The following is a 14,827-nucleotide window of genomic DNA, read 5'->3' on the forward strand; positions in this document are numbered from 1 at the left end:
ATTTAAAGTTCTAATCATAAAGGAACTGATCTATAGATTTGTTTATGTTGAAATAAGAACTTTTGGTAGAGTTGAAAGACAAGCCATAAAAGGGGCAAAAATAAAGATACATCTTACAAAGGAGATATGTATCTGTCTCATAAAGATATATCTGTGTCTTTCTATATGATGTAGATGTATCTTTCAAAGGATCCAGGATATATATAAAGAATTTATACATCAATGGGAAGATAACTCAGTAAAAAAAGGGGGCAAAAGGTATTAAGCACTTTTTAGAAAATGGAGAAATGGAGAATAAACATGAAAAGAGGCTGATTAGTAAAGAAAAATTAGGATCATAATGAGAATATTTTATACCCACCTGGAGAAATGAACGAGACTCAATACCATGGGTCGCTAAGGATGTGGACCAATAGGAACTATTATACATTGCTGACGAGAATACAGATTGATGCAACCACTTTGGAAAACAGTCTGGCATTATCTGGTACATTTGAAAATGACACGGTCTATGACCAAGCACACAAGTACCGGGAGACATGTACAAGAGTGTTCGTTGCACCGTGGCTTTTTTTTTTTTTTAAGATTGATTTATCTATTTTTAGGGAGAGAGAGAAACTCAAGCGGACTCTGCGCTGAGTGTGAGCCAGATATAGGGCTTGATCTCATGACCCTGAGATCACGACCTGAGCCAAGACCAAGAATCGGCCGCTTAGCTGACTGCGCCACCCAGGCGCCCCTACCATTGCTCTTTAATAGCAAAATATTGTAATAACAAATGTTCATTGACAGGAAAGGTTCAGAAACAAGCAAAACTAAGTATATTTGTAGGATGCCTACATATGAGATAAAAATATTTCCTAAAACAGTTAAGGGAAGAGAAAAGGAAAATCTTTCATACAGAAGAATTCCAAATAATATATGTAGACTCCATGACCCAGGAAGTGGAGCATGTCCCTCCTCACTTGAGTGTGGGCTGGACTTAGTGTCTCAACTCCAGCAAATATACTATGAAAAGGGAAAAAACAAGGCGACATTCCAGTGGACAAACCTGGCAAACACTAGTTTAACCCAGTGACCCAGGTTAACCTCATCAGTGCTGTGGTATGGATAACACAGAACCCCCTGGCACGATGTAACCACAGGGGCACTTCACTTCAGTGGTATTCTTTCCAAATGCCCATAAGCCAGTTGAATCATGAGAAAACGTAAGACAAACACAAATCCAGGGACGTTCTAGTAACTACTTGACCGTGTTCAAAACTCAAGGTCATCTGCATGGAGCACTGGGTGTTATGAACAAACAATGAATCATGGAACACTGCACCAAAAACTAATGATGTAATATATAGTGATTAACATAACAATAAAAATGTTGACTGTCAAAAAAAAAAAAACTCAAGGTCATGAAAAAAATAAGGTCATGAGAAACTCAGACCAGAGGAAGCTAAGGAGCTATGACAACTAAATGTAATACGGTGTCCTGGATTAGACTCTGAAACAGAAAAGGGACATTAGTGGAAAGCTGGTAAGATCTGGAGATAGTAGGGTTTGTTTTTCCCTTTTTCTTTTGTCCTTTTATCCTAAAATTACAAAATAAGAAAAATTTAGATTTTAGTTGATGTTAAGGTACATTTCTATTTCTGGTGGCTGTTAAAAATTCACATATCGGTTATATTGTAAAAAATAAAACGAATACTTATAAATCAGTAGATTTCCTCCCCCCCACACTCTCCCATTTGAGAGGTTGTAAGGAAAATCTCACAGGGTAGGGAGGAGTCCAAGATGGCGGCGGCGGAGGAGACCTGGATTTCATCTGGTCTCAGGAATTCAGCTGGATAGGGATCGAACCATTCTGAACACCTACGAACTCAACAGGAGACCGAACAAGAGAGTAGCAACAACTCTCTGAACAGAGAAGCGACCACTAACTGGAAGGTAGGACGTGCGGAGAAGTGCATCCGAGGCGATATTCGGGAGGATAGACGGCGGGGGAGGGGGCCTCCGTCGGCCGCTTCTGGCAAGTGCTAGAGCCGCGGAGCACAAAATCGGACATTTTAGAAGTCGGCTCCGCTGAGGGACGTCGCTCCAGTGGCTAAGCGGGGGGCGAAACCCTCGCGGGACAGTGTGGTCTCAGGACCCTCGGGGTCACAGAAAGACCGGGGGTGCCTGAGTGTGCCAGAGCTCCCAGGTATCGGAGCGGGGAAGCCGGCTGCAGAGACGGAGCCGAGGCGCGGGCTCTCAGCTCAGGGTTGCCATGAACTGTGATCCGCGGCCCAGTCGGGCCACTGCTCCTCCAGCAGGGACCCAACAAGTGGCAGATCCGGGTAGACTCCCCTTCCTCCCCTGGGAGGAGCGGCGTGGGAACGCACCGCAGGGATCTGCTGGGTTTGGAGACTCCACACGGGGTCGGGTGCCAGAGATAGAAACGCTCGGTCACAGGCCGGGTGAGCACGGAGTGCGGCTGGAGACCAGGGAGACAGGAGTGACTGCTTTTCTCTGGGGGCGCACTGAGGAGCGGGGCCCCGAGTTCTGGCTCCTCCGGGCAGAGAGTGGGAGGCCGCCGTTTTCACTGTCCTCCTCCAACCCTGTATGGAAAGCTTGCAGGGAACAAAAGCTCCCGAGAGCAAACCTGAGCAGATTGCTTAGCCTGGACAGGCAAGGGCGGGGCAATTCCGCCTCCGGCAAAGACATTTGGGAACCACGGCAACAGGCCCCTCCCCCAGAAGATCAGCAAGAACAGCCAGCCAAGACCAAGTTTACCGATCAAGGAGAACAGGAGAACTCCAGCGCTAGGGGAATACTGCATATAGAATCCATGGCTTTCCCCCCATTATTCTTTAGTCTTTCAACTTAAATTTTTAAAATTTTCTTTTAAATTTTTTCTTCTCTCCTTTTTCAACCAGCTGAAATAGATTTAAAAAAATCTGTTTCAATTTTCATTTTTACAGAAACATTCCATCCTTTCATTGTATTTAATCTTATTTTTGCATATATATGTGTTTTTCTTTCCTTAAAATTTTGGGATGCAGTTTCTTCTGAAGACCAAATACACCCAAAATGTAGTGTATGGCTCTGTTCTATTCACCTGCCTGATCATATTCTCTCTTTTTGTTTGTTTGTTTGTTTTTGCGGTTTTTTGTTTTGTTAAAGTCTTTTTAAAATTTTCATCTTTATAGTTACATTATATCCTTTCAATGGTATATATAATATTTTCTTTCTTTACAATTTTCAGATATAGGTTCCTCTAACAAACTGACCAAAATACACTCAGGAGATAGTGTATTGCTCTGTTTTGTTCACCTGCTTATATCCCTTCCTTTTGTTGTTGCTGTTGTTTTCTTTCTCTTTTCTTTTTCTCTTGTCTTTTGATTTCCATTTTTACATTTATATTCTATCCTTTCATTGTATTTAATTCTGTCTTTGTACATATATAAGTTTTTCTTTCTTTACAATTTTGGGATCTAGTTTTCTAGAGACACAGAATCTAGTGTATTGCTTTATTCTGCTCACCTTTCTGATTATTTTCTGCCCCCCACTCCCAGTTTCAGGCCTCTTCTGATTTCTTTAGTGTATACTTCTCTGGAGTCATTGCCATTTTAATATTTTGTTCCCTCGTTCATCTATTCTTCTCTGGACAGAATGACAAGATGGAAAAACTCACCTCAAAAAAGAGAACAAGAAGCAGTACTGACTGCCAGGGACTTAATCAATATGGACATTAGTAAGATGTTGGAACTAGAGTTGAGAATAACAATTATAAAGATACTAGCTGGGCTTGAAAAAAGCATAGAAGACACTAGAGAATCCCTTTCTGGAGAAATAAAAGAACTAAGATCTAACCTAGTTGAAATCAAAAAGGCTACTAATGAAGTGCAATAAAAAATGGAGGCTGTAACTGCTAGGATAAAATAAGGCAGAAGAGAGAGTTAGTGATATAGAAGACAAAAAGATGGAGAATAAAGAAGCTGAGAAAGAGAGATAAACAACTACTGGATCACGAGAGGAGAATTTGAGAGATAAGTGATACCATAAAGCAAAACAATATTAGAATAATTGGGATTCCAGAAGAAGGGGAATGAGAGAGAGGGCAGAAGGTATATTGGAGCAAATTATAGTGGAGAACTTCCCTAATCTGGGAAAGGAAACAGACATCAAAGTCCAGGAGGCACAGAGAACCCCCCTCAAAATCAGTAAAAATAGGTCAACACCCTGACATATAATAGTGAGCCTTGAAAATCTCAGACAAAAAGAGAAAAACCTGAAAGCAGCTCGGGACAAGAGGTCTGTAACCTACAAGGGTAGAAACATTAGATTGACAGCAGACCTATCCACAGAGACCTGGCTGGCCAGAAAGGACTGGCATGATATATTCAGGGTGCTAAATGAGAAAAATATGCAGTAAGAATACTTTTTATCCAGCAAGGATGTCACTCAAAGTAGGAGAGATAAAAAGCTTCCAGGACAAACAGAAACAAAGAATTTGTGATCACTAAACCAGTCCTGCAAGAAATATTAAAGGGGATCCTTTAAGTGAAGAGAGAGCCCAAAAGTAATATAGACCAGAAAGGAACAGAAAAATATACAGAAACAGTGACTTTACAGGCAATACAATGGCACTAAATTCATATATTTCAGTAGTCACTCTGAATGTAAATAGGCTAAATGCTCCAATCAAAAGACACAGGGTATCAGATTGGATAAAAAAGCAAGACCCGTCGATATGCTGTCTGCGAGAGACACATTTTAGACCCAAAGACACCTCCAGATTTAAAGTGAGGGGGTGGAAAACCATTTATCATACTAAGGGACGTCAAAAGAAAGACGGGGTAGCAATCTTTTCATCAGACAATTTAGATTTTAAACCAAAGACTATAATAAAAGATGAGGAGGGACACTATATCATAATTAAAGGGTCTATCCAACAAGAAGATCTAACACTTGTAAGTATTTATGCCCCTAACATGGGAGCAGCCAATTATGTAAGCCAATTATAAAATCAAAGAAACACATCAATAATAATACAATAATAGTAGGGCACTTTAACACCCCCCTCACTGCAATGGACAGATCATCTAAGCAGAAGACCAATAAGGAAATAAGGGCTTTGAATGACACACTGGACCAGATAGACTTCATAGATATATTCAGGACATTCCATCCCAAAGCAACAGAATGCACATTCTTCTCGAGTGCACGTGGAATATTCTCCAGAGTTGATCACATCCTGGGTCACAAATCAAGTCTCAACCAGTACCAAAAGATTGGGATCATTCCCTGTATATTTTCAGACCACAATGTTTTGAAACTGGAACTCAATCACAAGAAGAAACTTGGAAAGAACTCAAATATTTGGAGGCTAAGAGCATCCTACTAAAGAATGAATGGGTCAACCAGGAAATTAAAGAAGAGTAAAAAAAAAATTCCTGGAAACAAATGAAAATGAAAATACAACTGTTCAAAACCTTTGGGATGCAGCAAAGGCGGTCCTAAGAGGGCAGTAGATATCAGTACGAGCCTTTCTCAAGAAACAAGAAAGGTCTCAAATACACACTCTAACTGTACACCTAAAGAAGCTGGAGAAAGAACAGCAAATAAGGCCTAAACCAAGCAGGAGAAGAGGAATAATGAAGATGAGAGCAGAAATCAATGAAATAGAAACCAAAAGAACAGTAGAACAGACTAATGTAACTAGGATCTGGTTCTTTGAAAGAATTAATAAGATTCATAAACCCAAATAAATAAAATCATGAATGAAAGAGGAGAGATCACAACCAACACCAGAGAAATACAATTATAAGAACATATTATGAGGGGCACCTGGGTGGCTCAGTCTTTAAGCGTCTACCTTCAGCTCAGGTCATGATCCCAGGGTCCTGGGATCCAGCCCTGCATCGGGCTCCCAGCTCTGTGGGAAGCCTGCTTCTCCCTCTCCCACTCCCCCTGCTTGTGTTCCCTCTCTTGCTGTGTCTCTCTCTCTGAAATAAATAAATAAAATCTTTTTTTTTTAAAGAACATATTATGATTAACTATATGCCAAAAAATTAGGCAATCTGGAAGAAATGGATGCATTCCTAGAGACGTATAAACTACCAAAACAGCCGGGAAGAAATAGAAAACCTGAACAGACCATAACCAGCAAGAAAATTGAAGCAGTAATAAAAAATCTCCCAAGAAACAAGAGTCCAGGGCTGGTTGGCTTCCCAGGGGAATTCTTTCAAACTTTTTTTTTTTTTTTTAAGATTTTATTTGTTTGAGAGAGAGAATGAGAGAGAGAGAGCATGAGACGGGGGAGGGCCAGAGGGGGAAGCAGACTCCCTGCTGAGCAGGTAGCCCGATGCAAGACTTAATCCTTGGACTCCAGGATCATGGCCCAGACAAATCAAGAAAATCTCAACTCTTTCTATGAGGCCAGCATTACCTTGATCCCCAAACCAGACAAAGACCCCACCAAAAAGAAGAATTACAGACCAATATCCCTGATGAACATGTATGCAAAAATTCTCACCAAATACTAGCTCACCAAATACTCACCAAAATACTACCCAGTAGGATCCAACAGTACATTAAAAGGATTATTCCTTTATGACCAAGTGTGATTTATTCCTTGGCTGCAAGGGTAGTTCAATATCCACAAATCAATCAACATGCTATATCACATTAATAAAAGAAAGGACAAGAACCGTATGATCCTCTTAATAGATGCAGAAAAAGCATGTGACAAAGTACAGCATCTTTTTTGATTAAAACTCTTCACAGTGTAGGGATAGAGGGAACATACCTCAGTATCATAAAAGCCTTATATGAAAAGCCCACAGTAAATATTCTCAATGGGGAAAAGCTGATAGCTTTCTCCCTAAGGTCAGGAACACAGCAGGGATGTCCACTCTCACCACGGATGTTCAACATAGTACTAGAAGTCCTAGCCTCAGCAATCAGACAACAAAAAGAAATAAAAGGCATCCAAATCAATAAAGAAGTCAAACTCTCACTCTTTGCAGATGTCATGATACTCTATGCGGAAAACCCAAAAGACTCCACCCCAAAATTGCTAGAACTCATACTGGAATTCAGCAAAGTGGCAGGATATAAAATCAGTGCACAGAAATCAGTTGCATTTCTATACACTAACAATGAGACAGAAGAAAGAAATTAAGAAGTCGATCCCATTTACAATTGCACCCGAAACCATAAGATACTTAGGAATAAACCTAATCAAAGAGGCAAAGGATCTGTACTCAAAAAACTATAGAACACTCGTGAAAGAAATTGAAGAAGACACAAAGAAAAGGAAAAACGTTCCATGCTCATGGATTGGAAGAACAAATATTGTGAAAATGTCAATGCTACTTAGAGCAATCTACACATTCAGTGCAATCCCTATCAAAATACCATCAACTATTTTCACAGAGCTGGAACAAATAATCCTAAAAGTTGTTTGGAACCAGAAAAGACCCCGAACAGCCAAAGGAATGTTGAAAAAGGAAACCAAAGCTGGTGGCATCACAATCCCGGACTTCAAGCTCTATTACAAAGCTGTCATCATCAAGACAGTATGGTACTGGCACAAAAACAGACACATCGATCAGTGGGACAGAATAGGGAACCCAGAAATGGACCCTCAACTCTATGGTCAACTCACTCGGACAAAGCAGGAAAGAATGTCCAGTGGGAAAAAGACAGTCTCTTCAACCAATGGTGTTGGGAAAATTGGACAGCCACATGCAGAAGAATGAAACTGGACCATTTTCTTACACCACACACAAAAATAGACTCAAAATGGATGAAAGACCTAAATGTGAGACAGAAATCCATCAAAATCCTAGAGGAGAACACAGGCAGCAACCTCTGTGACCTCGGCTGCAGCAACTTCTTGCTAGACACGTGTCCAAAGGCAAGGGAAACAAAGGCAAAAATGAACTATTGGGACCTCATCAAGATAAAAACCTTTTGTACAGCAAAGGAAATAGTCGACAAAACTAAAGACAGTTGGCAGAATTGGAGAAGATATTGCAAATGACATCTCAGATAAAGGGCCAGTATCCAAAATCTATAAAGAACTTATTAAACTCAACACCCAAAGAACAAATAATCCAATCAAGAAATGGGCAGAAAACATGAGCAGACATTTCTGCAAAGAAGACATCCAAATGGCCAACAGACACATGGAAAAGTGCTCAACGTCACTCAGCATCAGGGAAATACAAATCAAAACCACAACAAGATGCCATGTCACACCTGTCAGGAATGGCTAAAATTAACCACTCAGGAAACGACAGATATTGGTGAGGATGCAGAGAAAGGGGAACCCTCTTACACTGTTGGTGGGAATGCAAGCTGGTGCAGCCACTCTGGAAAACAGTATGGAGGGTCCTCAAAAAGTTGAAAATAGAGTTACCCTATGACCCAGCAATTGCACTACTAGGAATTTACTCCAAAGATACAAATGTAGGGATCCAAAGGGGCACCTGCACCTCAGTGTTTATAGCAGCAGTGTCCACAATAGCCAAACTATGGAAAGAGCCTAGATGTCCATTGACAGATGAATGGATAAAGAAGATGTGGTGTATTTACAATGGAATATTACTCAGCCATTAAAAAAATAAATCTTGCCATTTGCAATGATGTGGATGGAATTGGAGGGTATTATGCTAAGTGAAATAAGTGAATCAGAATGACAATTATATGAGCTCACTGATATGTGGAATTCAAGAAACAAGGCAGAGGATCATAGGGGAAGACAGGAAGAAATGAAACAAGACGAAATCAGAGAGGGAGACAAACCATGAGACTCTTAACTTTAGGAAACAAACTGAGGGTTGCTGGAGGGGAGGTAGGTGGGGGGATGGGATAACTGGGTGATGGACATTGGGGAGGGTATGTGTTGTAATGATCACTGGGTATTTTATAAGACTGATGAATCACAGATGTGTACCCCTGAAACAAATAATACATTATGAGGAAAAAAGGAAGGAAGGAAGGAAGGAAAGAAGGAAGGAAGGGAGGGAGGGAGGGAAAAAATGTTTTTGAAAATTTAATTTACTTTATCTCTTAGGAATACTTTTTTAATACATATTTTTATTATCTATTTATTTTTAAAGATTTTATTTATTTATTTGAAGGAGAGAGAGTGAACAAGAGAGAGAGCATGAGCAGGGGAGGGGGAGAAGCAGACTCCCCTGCTGAGCAGAGAGCCCTATGTGGGGCTCAATCCCAGGACCCTGGGATCATGACCTGAGCTGAAGGTAGTCGCTTAACTGACTGAGCCACCCAGGTGCCCCAGATACATATTTTTAAAGATTATTTTTAAGTAAACCCCACCCCCAATGTGGGGCTCAAACTCACGACCCTAAGATCAAGAGTCATATGCACCACCGGCTGAGCCACCCAGGCATTCCCACCCCCAATAATTAAAAAAAAAAGGGGGTTTTATGAGGCAGAGGAATTCCCAAATTAAAATTACCAATTCCCAAATTACCATACCTAGCTTGCCATATCAAACATTTCAACTTTGTTAGCTAAATGAGCTACATAATATCCTTAAAGATCAACCAGAGAAGAGAAAGATCTCATCTTCATTACTGATTTAGAATCAAAACTTAATCTTTCAAAGGAGTATTTTAACATTCTAATATGTCTCTTAAAGATCTTTCCTAGAAATTAAGTGTTCTTTCTTTCATTCTTGAAATGATACTTAATTTCTTTGGCAACTTAGGGACAATTATTAGCTGAGTATTTTAATTATGATAAACCCACTAAAATTAAATTACCTCTTGTTTATGGTGCATATGAAACATTCCTACAGCCTTACAAACCAAATTATCTTTGACAAAAATTTACATGAATGGGCAGTTAGATGAGCAGTCTTTAAAGTTGAAGTCTCCTAGTACAGAAGCTATTTATTTATTAAATATTTTATGTATTTATTTGACAGTGTACAAGCAGGGGGAGCAGCAGGCAGAAGAAGAAGGAGAATCTGGCTTCCCACTGAGCAGGGAGCCTGATGCGGGGCTCCATCCCAGGACCCTGGGATCATGACTTGAGCTGCAGGTGGATGTTTAGCCAACTGAGCCACGCAGGCATCCCATAAGCTATTAAACTGTCACCAAACATGGAGAGTATAAAATTTAGTATGAAAGTCTGCTGTTCACAAAACCATGGCAAAATGTGTATTTCAAAATTTGGATATAAAATAAAATGATAACATTTGGATAATTCTGTGAATTCCCGAACATTTATTGGGAATATTCATGTTTATCCAAATATCATCCAGAATGCTAACAGCACTCCTGGAAGCTTTTGACAGGATCAGCAGTCACTCCGAAAACTTTTTTTTTTATTTTTATTTTTTTACTCCGAAAACTTAGTTTGTTCACCAATTAGCAAAGTTTCTGTTTTTCAATTACATTTTGGAATAAAGTCTATGACCAGTAATTGCAGTTTTTTGTTGCTATTTCAGGAATGTCATTGGCAGTGCACTGTATGTACTATAGACAAAAAGATAAAGCAAAGGGTAGCTTGAGATCGATTTTTCTGTTAACTCATTCTCTTTAGGAAGCCAGTCCCAGTGACCATTTGGAGGCTTGTAAGAAGCTCACAGACTTATAGGCTCCTCAGCTGCCCTTCAGACTCAGGTCACTATTGGTCACTAATGCTGACAAGGATAACCTTTCAGACACCTCATCTTTCCTAAGGTTCAAAGATGGTTCTCGAGTTAAAGGATCTCTCTCAAGCCTTTGTTTTCTTGTTCAAGTTGAAATATTCGTTCCTGTTCCTTGCAACCCTGTCGCTCATCAATTTCAATGGCTTTCCTCATTCCTGCTGCCATTTCAGGTCTCTGTCCAACATGTGCTTGTAATTCATTCTGATTTGTTTCCAAGTGCCTCATCTCCAGTCCATGTTTAGAAGCATTAAGGACGAATTCTTTGGAGCTGTTGTGATACTATGTCTGCTCTTCTAACTTCATCTGATTAGCTATCCATTGTCTAAACGTTCTCTCCTGATACTTGCTCATTATAAGTTCCAAGGCAGACTGATGTTCTTCCAGGGATATATACAATTCTTTGTTCTCTTGTTGCACTTCTCTGATTTGTCTGTTTTCTTGCTGGATTCCCATAACTAATGTGGACTGTGGCCAATGTCCTGCCACGTCGTTAAGTTGAATTCCTTCCTGATACTGCTTTGTTGCTTCTACTCATTGGGAGCTGTGGTGTGGTCAGTCAGAGTTTCTGTTGCATCATCATGATCTCTTCATCTTTCAACAAGAGCATTAGCATCAGCAAGTGACTTCTCAGTTGTGCAACTCATTTCTGAAGGAATACTCTGGTCTCGGTCCCTGTCAGCTGTCAGCTGTGGCGTGAGGACTCAAAGCCTTTGCTCACAGGGACCTACGCACCCAAGAGAAGAGATTCCTCTTGTCCGTTCAGCTTCTTCAGTGAACAGATACAGAACCCAGTAGAGATAGTCAGTGGAAGTGTGGCTGGAGGGGTCAGTGGGGCTCAGCCCCATCACTGACCCAAGGAGAACCTCTTGGAGATAATAGTTTGTTTTAAAGCCCAGAAATAAATCTTCACTATGTGGTCCCATGATTTTTGGCAAGAGTGCTAAGACCATTTAATTGAGAAAGGACAGTCTTGTCAGCAAATGGTGTTGGGAAAATGGAAGGGCCACAGGTAAAAGAATGTAGTTGGACCCTTATCTTACACTATATATAAAAATTAACTCACAGTGAAGACAACTGACAGAATGGGAGAAAATATTTGCAAATGACATATCAGATAAAGGGCTAGTATCCAAAATCTATAAAGAACTTATCAAACTCAACACCCAAAGAACAAATAATCCAATCAAGAAATGGGCAGAAGACATGAACAGACATTTTTCCAAAGAAGACATCCAAATGGCCAACAGACACATGAAAAAGGGCTCAACAACGCTCGGCATCAGGGAAATCCAAATCAAAACCTCAATGAGATACCACCTCACACCAGTCAGAATGGCTAAAATTAACAAGTCAGGAAACAGCAGATTTTGGCGGGGATGCGGAGAAAGAGGAACCCTCCTACACTGTTGGTGGGAATGCAAGTTGGTGCAACCACTGTGGAAAACAGTATGGAGGTTCCTCAAACAGTTGAAAATAGAGCTACTATACGATCCAGCAATTGCACTACTGGGTATTTACCACAAAGATACAAATGTAGGGATCCGAAGGGGTATGTGCTCCCCAATGTTTATAGCAGCCATGTCTACAATAACCAAACTGTGGAAAGAGCCAAGATGTCCATCGACAGATGAATGGATAAAGAAAATGTGGTATATATACACAATGGAATATTATGCAGCCATCAAAAGGAATGAGATCTTGCCATTTGCAACGACGTGGCTGGAACTGGAGGGTGTTATGCTGAGTGAAATAAGTCAATTAGAGAAAGACATGTATCATATGACCTCACTGATATGAGGAATTCTTAATCTCAGGAAACAAACTGAGGGTTGCTAGAGTGGTGGGGGGTGGGAGGGATGGGGTGGCTGGGTGAAAGACATTGGGGAGGGTATGTGCTATGGCGAGTGCTGTGAATTGTGCAAGACCGTTGAATCACAGTTCTGTACCTCTGAAACAAATAATGCAATATATGTTAAGAGAAAAAAAAGAGGAAGATAGCAGGAGGGGAAGAATGAAGGGGGGAAATCGGAGGGGGAGACCAACCATCAGAGACGATGGACTCTGAAAAACAAACTGAGGTTTCTAGAGGGGAGGGGGTTGGGGGGATGGGTTAGCCTGGTGATGGGTATTAAAGAGGGCACGTTCTGCGTGGATCACTGGGTGTTATGCACAAACAATGAATCGTGGAACACTACATCCAAAACTAATGATGTAACATATGGTGATTAACATAACAATAACCAAATTAAAAAAAAAGTCAAAAAAATTAACTCACAGTGGATCAAAGACCTAAACACAAGAGCTAAAATGATAAACCTCTTAGAAGAAAATGGTAAAAGCTACATGACAGTGGATTTGGCAATTCTTTCTTGGTTAGAACACCAAAAGCACTGGTGACAACAACAAAATAGATTGGACTTCATCAAAATAAAAAACTTCTGTGCATCAGAGGACATAGTGAAAGGGCAACCAATGGGAGAAAATACCTGCAAATCATATATCTGTTAATATCCAGAACATTTAAAGAACTCTTACAACTCAACAAGCAAGAAGCAACCCAGTTTAAAAATAGGCAAAGAATTTAAATAGGCATTTCTCTAAAAAAGTTTTACAGATGACCAATAAGCATGTGAAAAGATGTTCAACATCACTAGTCGTTAGGGAAATGCAAATCAAAACTACATTGCTCTACCACCTCACATCCATTAGGATGTCCACCATCAAAACAAAAACAAAAACAAAACAGAAAATAGCACATGGTGGAGAAACCGGAGCCCTTGTACACTGCTGGTGGGAATATAAAATGGTGCAGCCACTGTGGAAACCAGTATGACTGTTCCTCAAAAAGTTGAAAATGGAATTACTACATGATCCAGCAACTCTATGTCTAGGTATACACCCAAAAGAATTGAAAGCAGTGTCTCAGATTTGTACACCCACATTCATAGCAGCATTATTCATAATAGCCAATAGGAAAAGCACCCCAAATGACCACTGGCGACTGAATGTGTGTATACACACAGTAGGATACTGTGCAGCCTTACAAATCCTGTCACACCCTACAACATGGATGAACCTTGAGGACAGTATGCTAAGTGAAATAAACCAGTCACAAAAGGAGGAATACTGTATAGTTCTAATTGTATAAGGTATACAAAATCGTCACATTCATGGAGACAGAAAGTAGAATGACGGTTATCAGGGATTGGAGTAAGGGGAGTGGGGAGTTAATAGGTACAGAGTTTCAGTTTTGAAAGATGAATTCTGGAGATTGGTTGAACAATATTGTGTATGTACTTATCACTACTGACCTGTACACTTAAAATGGTTAAAATGATAAATTTCATGTGTTTCACCATACAAAAATGTTTTTAAATGCTATATCAAAAACGTTCAAAGCAGAGGTTACCCCTGGGCAGGAGGCAGTGGGATTGGGTTGGAGAGGGCTTCAGTGGTGTTGCTAAAGTTCTAGTTCTGCAGTTGAGTCATGGGTTCACCCAACTTTATGGAGGTTATATGCTATTTCTAAACATTCTCTGCATGTCAGAGAAAGCTGAGCTGTTTTCAGTAGCATCACTGCTACAAAAGACCACCCTTGGCTGTTGTGGTTATAGGTGCCTCCATCTAAAGTAGACATCGCCGTTTGTTCTCAGATATCTCAAACTCGTTATGCTATTCTTAAAGATCCCAACTTAAGTACCTCTCTTTTCATATAATACTTTAATTATGCCCTCTACTCCACTAAATAACCATTTTGGAGTGGGGCCTTTATGTGCCTTCATCTTTCATTCAAACTTCAGAAGTGTGCTTCCGCACTCCGCGCCCCCCTCCAACTGTTTGTCTCGGGGGCTCTGATTCTGAGTAAAAGTCCACGTTCTTCCTGTGGTCTGTATAGTTCATTCGTTCAGTAAATACTGAGTGCCCGCTACGTGTCAAGCATATTTTAGATCTGAAGCTACAGCAACCAGCAAAACAAAAATTCTTGCCCCCTTTACATCCATCTTTCCAGAAAGGAGAATCCTAATTCTCAGCCTAGCTTCTCCCGCATCCCTTCTCGTGTATGTTTATTTTCTCCAGGCCTCTTCAATTCCAGTCTCTCTTGAGGAGCGAAAAGCAGCAGCAGGTCTCCCGGTCTTCCTCTGAGATTTAATGGGTGACTTGGAG

General features: G+C 40.5%; 1 pseudogene; it reads right to left on the reverse strand.

Moving 5' to 3' along the window:
- Positions 1 to 10,613: 10,613 nt before the first annotated feature.
- LOC114205780 (FGFR1 oncogene partner 2-like) lies at positions 10,614 to 11,307 on the reverse strand (annotated as a pseudogene).
- Positions 11,308 to 14,827: the final 3,520 nt, after the last annotated feature.

This window comes from Eumetopias jubatus, unplaced genomic scaffold, assembly GCF_037043125.1.
Source record: "Eumetopias jubatus isolate StellerSeaLion01/CBP00866 unplaced genomic scaffold, mEumJub1_p1.0 scaffold_9, whole genome shotgun sequence".
Classification (NCBI taxonomy): domain Eukaryota; kingdom Metazoa; phylum Chordata; class Mammalia; order Carnivora; family Otariidae; genus Eumetopias; species Eumetopias jubatus.